Source organism: Salvelinus sp. IW2-2015, unplaced genomic scaffold (assembly GCF_002910315.2).
Source record: "Salvelinus sp. IW2-2015 unplaced genomic scaffold, ASM291031v2 Un_scaffold2339, whole genome shotgun sequence".
Classification (NCBI taxonomy): Eukaryota; Metazoa; Chordata; class Actinopteri; order Salmoniformes; family Salmonidae; genus Salvelinus; species Salvelinus sp. IW2-2015.
This window is the reverse complement of record NW_019943664.1, coordinates 60,128-66,569: the sequence shown is the minus strand read 5'-3', so window position 1 is coordinate 66,569 and position 6,442 is coordinate 60,128. Positions and strand designations below refer to the sequence as shown.

The 6,442-nt window shown below is 43.3% G+C and overlaps 1 pseudogene; it reads right to left on the bottom strand.

Moving 5' to 3' along the window:
• The window catches only part of LOC112073701 (zinc transporter ZIP9-like), a 25,313-nt pseudogene extending 19,692 nt beyond the window's left edge, over nucleotides 1-5,621 (bottom strand).
• Between the last annotated feature and the right edge of the window lie 821 nt (nucleotides 5,622-6,442).

The following is a 6,442-nucleotide window of genomic DNA, read 5'->3' as shown; positions in this document are numbered from 1 at the left end:
ACTGGTGACGGTCCTGGGAGCAGGGCTGCTGTGTGGTACTGCCCTGGCTGTCATCATCCCGAGGGGGTGCATGCCCTGTATGAGGAGGTCCTGGAGGGTGAGACTCAATCTGCATATCAAATGGAACCCTGGAACCCTCCAACGCTAGCTGCTTGGTCCAACGCTAGCTAGCTCTGGTCCACGTTAGCTAGCTTCTGGTCCAACGTTGCTAGCCCTGGTCCAACGTTAGCTAGCCCTGGTCCAACGTTAGCTAGCTCTGGTCCAACGTTCGTTAGCTAGCTCTGGTCTAACGTTCGTTAGCTAGCTCTGTGGTCCAACGTCCGTTAGCTAGCCCTGGTCCAACGTTGTTAGCTAGCTCTGGGCTAACGTTCGTTAGCTAGCTCTGGTCAACGTTCGTTAGCTAGCTCTGGTCAACGTTCGTTAGCTAGCTCTGGTCCAACGTTCGTTAGCTAGCTCTGGTCCAACGTTCGTTAGCTAGCTCTGGTCCAACGTTCGTTAGCTATGCTCTGGTTCCAACGTTCGTTAGCTAGCTCTGGTCCAACGTTCGTTAGCTAGCTCTGGTCCAACGTTCGTTAGCTAGCTTGGTCAACTTCGTTAGCTTAGCTCTGGTCAACGTTAGTAGCTCTGGTCCAACGTTACCTACCTGTCCAACGTTAGCTAGCTCTATCCAACGTTAGCTAGCCCTGGTCCAACTTAGTGAAGCAAACTCTGAAGTTTGAAGACATTCAAAGTTCCTTCATAGAAGCCGCTCCTCCGTAGGTATAATTTCTGTGGGCCTAATTCAGATAATACATGTCACAACAACAGATGCCAGCGCTTCATGACTAGCTTTCCTCCTCACCCGCAACATTTCAGTCGTATCCTACAATACACTTCTCCGGAATAAATCCATTTATATTACATGTTGTAATGCAACAAAATAGGAAAAAACGCCAAAGGGGTCAATACTTTTGCAAGGCACTGTACTGTCTGGGTTAGGGTCTCAGAATCTACTGTCTGGGTTAGGGTCTCAGAATCTACTGTCTGGGTTAGGGTCTCAGTCTCTACTGTCTGGGTTAGGGTCTCAAGTCTCTACTGTCTGGGTTAGGGTCTCTGTCCGCTACTGTCTGGATTAGGGTCTCAGTCTCTACTGTCTGGGTTTAAGGGTCTCTGTCTCTACTGTCTGGGTTAGGTCTTCAGTCTTCTACTGTCTGGGTTAGGGTCTCTGTCGCTTACTGTCTGGGTTAGAGTTCAGTCTCTACTGTTGGGTTAGGGTCTCTGTCTCTACTGTCTGGTTAGGGTCTCTGTCTCTACTGTCTGGGTTAGGGTCTTCAGTCTGTACGTGTCTGGGTTAGGGTCTCAGTCTCTCTCTCTGTGTAGGTGTGCACCACGCCCCTGGCCTGGTGGAGGGGTGGGGGTGTCTGAGCCCAGGGAGGTGTGGATGCAGCTCTGGGGGTCAGTGGGGAGCACAGCCACAGCCACGAGCACCTCCATGCCTACATCGGGGTTTCCTGGTCCTGGGGTTTGTCTTCATGCTGCTGGTCGACCAGATAGGAAGCGCCCACGTACAAGCAGTGCTGACGGTCAGTCTACACACACACACACACCACACACAACACACACATTCAGTTTCTCCTGCAGGACCGGACAACCAGGACAGAGGGTTCATCAGCAGGACACCCAGGACAGGGGAGGAGGGGTAGGATCAATAGTCAACACATGAACTTTGGCCTCGGAATAGCAATTATTAGGCTAGCTAACATCACTGAAGATGTAGAACATCATGTGACGGTTAGAACAGTCTGATTGATACACTAAAAGGTGTGCCTTTATGTGCATAGTAATTTCAGTAGCTAAGGACTTCGGCTGAAGACTCCACTTCAAATTCAATTTTGTTACTCAGCAAATTTGTAGTTTGAGTGCTACTCACCTCTGAGAAGTTGACAGCCAGAGGAATGGTTCCAGACACATAACATCCCACTAGCATTGCCAGTGACAGCAGGCTGATCGAAGTGAAGTCGTCCATAGACATAATTGAAGCTGTGCTTTGCAAACAACAATTAGCCTGACTACTGGAAAGCTGTAGTTAGAGCGGTAGACTCAGACTAATCTGAATTCAGAAGTTGACTAGCTAGATAGGTTGGCAAGCTTGATTGCTAGACAGATAACGCCAACTGTAAAAATAACACAATCTCTTTTCCCATTAGCACTGACTTTGGTGATAAATACTTTGTTGAGGGAAAATGTAACGTGATGTGTCTTCTCACCTAACTATCTTAAAACGAATTCATGAATTGTAAGTCGCCCTTGACAAGAGCGTCTACTTAATGACTAAAATGTCAAACAATGATCACAAGAATCGACTTCGCAGCAATGATAGCTTGCTAAAACTAGCTGCACAGAGGTCTAACAGCCATGTTGTCAGTTCCGCTATCTAGCTAAATAACCCAACGATTTAACGAGGCACCACGGTATTGACCTTGAACACGGTTGTTTATGCAATCATGTCAATCTAGCTAATCTGATTCTTACTTTTGCAGAAATCTAAACATCGTCTAGTACTAGCTACTGTAACGTTAGTAAATTAGATTGTCTGCTAGGCTAACTATCTTCCCTCACAAGTCTTGTTGCCTACAGTTGACACGTTGTCATCCCTAGAAAGTGTATTGCCCATATCGTACTCTTCAATATAGCTATTTGTTTAAAGAAGAAGAATTGCGCAAAACTAACTGCACTTAGCTATTATTCTTTATAGCTATCTAGCTCGAAATGTTTCTGCCAAATTTAGCACTTCCGGGTAACGCTCATTGTTCATGCAATGCCACGTAAACGTGCCATGCGCATGCACAAAATCTGCATTCTTCCTCTGTTTACTTTTCTTCACTGACCGATACGTCATTCGTTTCAAACGTAAACCAATGTATTACATGTATAACAAGTTTAACCGTTTTAGTTGGTTGTGGTTAATCTTTTCTTAGAACTAGTCTCTCTCTCTAACTCCCACTGCTGCAACTCTAAAATACAACTCTACAAAAATATTATTTATATATATATAAAAATAAAAATAATATTTTTGTAGAGTTGTATTTTAGAGTTGCAGCAGTGGGAGTTAGATATATATATATATATATAATTTGAAAAAGCTTCTTTAATCATATCATAATTTTATTTGGCTTTTATTCAACCAGGTAAGTCATGAGAACACATACTATTTTGCCATAATGACATGTACCGTGATGCCTCAAACACAGATGAATGGATTGTTAAAATACTCTTTACATCAAAGCTCCCGGGTGGAGCAGCGGGCTAAGGCACTGGATCTCAGTGCTAAGGCGTCTCTACAGACACCCTGCTTCTAATACAGGCTGTATCACAACCTGGCTGTGATTCGGGGGCCCATAGGGCGGCGCACAATTGGGCCAGTGTCGTCCGGGTTAGGATTTGGCCAGGGTAGGCCGTCATTGTAAATAATATTTTGTTCTTAACTGACTTTAAATAAAGGTTACATTTAAAAATATATAATTAAAGTGTCTTTCATCATGTGACTTCCTCATCTCTGACTGACTGCGATGAGTGACATCATGTTAGTTCTGATGATTATTGTAAAATATTCCCATTGACAACCTGTGTATTCCACTATGATGATGACAATATTATGAGGAGTAAAAAAAAAAATCTTATTTTTTTTCTTAGTTAACATTGTGTACTATCTGATCATTATCTTCTATTCTATTCCGTGCTATGCGTTTCTATGTTRRWWMMTTCTATGTTTCTATGCGTGCTATGTGTTTCTCAAGGTTTAACTTATGTTTGTATTCCCCCTCTAACGGCCTGTCTCTGAAGCAGCCACCTGGGTAAAGTTGGGGAAACCAGTCAATCTAAGTTATGTTCAAGACAACACCACCAAGACCGGCATGTTCTGGTACCAGAAGAGAGGAATGTACTACTGGNAGAGCTAGCTAACGAACGTTGGACCAGAGCTAGCTAACGAACGTTGGACCAGAGCTAGCTAACGAACGTTGGACCAGAGCTAGCTAACGAACGTTAGCCCAGAGCTAGCTAACGAACGTTGGACCAGGGCTAGCTAACGGACGTTGGACCAGAGCTAGCTAACGAACGTTAGACCAGAGCTAGCTAACGAACGTTGGACCAGAGCTAGCTAACGTTGGACCAGGGCTAGCTAACGTTGGACCAGGGCTAGCTAACGTTGGACCAGAGCTAGCTAACGTTGGACCAGAGCTAGCTAGCGTTGGACCAGAGCTAGCTAGCGTTGGAGGGTTCCAGGGTTCCATTTGATATGCAGATTGAGTCTCACCCTCCAGGACCTCCTCATACAGGGCATGCACCCCCTCGGGGATGATGACAGCCAGGGCAGTACCACACAGCAGCCCTGCTCCCAGGACCGTCACCAGTTTCAGTTTCTCCTGCAGGACCGGACAACCAGGACAGAGGGTTCATCAGCAGGACACCCAGGACAGGGGAGGAGGGGTAGGATCAATAGTCAACACATGAACTTTGGCCTCGGAATAGCAATTATTAGGCTAGCTAACATCACTGAAGATGTAGAACATCATGTGACGGTTAGAACAGTCTGATTGATACACTAAAAGGTGTGCCTTTATGTGCATAGTAATTTCAGTAGCTAAGGACTTCGGCTGAAGACTCCACTTCAAATTCAATTTTGTTACTCAGCAAATTTGTAGTTTGAGTGCTACTCACCTCTGAGAAGTTGACAGCCAGAGGAATGGTTCCAGACACATAACATCCCACTAGCATTGCCAGTGACAGCAGGCTGATCGAAGTGAAGTCGTCCATAGACATAATTGAAGCTGTGCTTTGCAAACAACAATTAGCCTGACTACTGGAAAGCTGTAGTTAGAGCGGTAGACTCAGACTAATCTGAATTCAGAAGTTGACTAGCTAGATAGGTTGGCAAGCTTGATTGCTAGACAGATAACGCCAACTGTAAAAATAACACAATCTCTTTTCCCATTAGCACTGACTTTGGTGATAAATACTTTGTTGAGGGAAAATGTAACGTGATGTGTCTTCTCACCTAACTATCTTAAAACGAATTCATGAATTGTAAGTCGCCCTTGACAAGAGCGTCTACTTAATGACTAAAATGTCAAACAATGATCACAAGAATCGACTTCGCAGCAATGATAGCTTGCTAAAACTAGCTGCACAGAGGTCTAACAGCCATGTTGTCAGTTCCGCTATCTAGCTAAATAACCCAACGATTTAACGAGGCACCACGGTATTGACCTTGAACACGGTTGTTTATGCAATCATGTCAATCTAGCTAATCTGATTCTTACTTTTGCAGAAATCTAAACATCGTCTAGTACTAGCTACTGTAACGTTAGTAAATTAGATTGTCTGCTAGGCTAACTATCTTCCCTCACAAGTCTTGTTGCCTACAGTTGACACGTTGTCATCCCTAGAAAGTGTATTGCCCATATCGTACTCTTCAATATAGCTATTTGTTTAAAGAAGAAGAATTGCGCAAAACTAACTGCACTTAGCTATTATTCTTTATAGCTATCTAGCTCGAAATGTTTCTGCCAAATTTAGCACTTCCGGGTAACGCTCATTGTTCATGCAATGCCACGTAAACGTGCCATGCGCATGCACAAAATCTGCATTCTTCCTCTGTTTACTTTTCTTCACTGACCGATACGTCATTCGTTTCAAACGTAAACCAATGTATTACATGTATAACAAGTTTAACCGTTTTAGCTGTAAAATAAATATATTTGTTTTATATATAACTGACTTTAAATAAAGTTAAATTTAAAAATATTAATTAAAGTGTTCTTTCATCATGTGACTTCCTCATCTCCGACTGACTCGACATGAGTGACATCATGTTAGTTCTGATGATTATTGTAAAATATTCCCATTGACAACCTGTGTATTCCACTATGATGATGACAATATTATGAGGAGTGAAAAAAAAATCTTTTTTTTTCTTAGTTACATTGTTGTATATCTGATCATTATCTTCTATTCTATTCCCTGCTATGCGTTTCTATGTTTCTATGTTCTATTGTTTCTATGCGTGCTATGTGTTTCTCAAGGTTTAACTTATTTGTATTCCCCTCTAACGCCTGTCTCTGAAGCAGCCACCTGGGTAAAGTTGGGGGAAACCAGTCAATCTAAGTTATGTTCAAGACAACACCACAAGACCGCATTTGTACCAGAAAGAAGAATGTACTACTGCATGTCGTACCAGAAGAGAGGAGTACTACCTGCCATGTTCTGCGATTACAGGAAGAGAGGAACGTACTACCGGCTTTTCTGTACCAGGAAAGAAAGAATTGTACTACCGCATGTTTGTTCTCGGGTACCAAGAAGAGAGGACTACTTACTACGGACAAGGCATCTTCTGTTAGAAACATTAATTATGTCCCGTTCCATATAGTATATCCCCTAGGGGAAAAGGGTAAAAACGTTTATG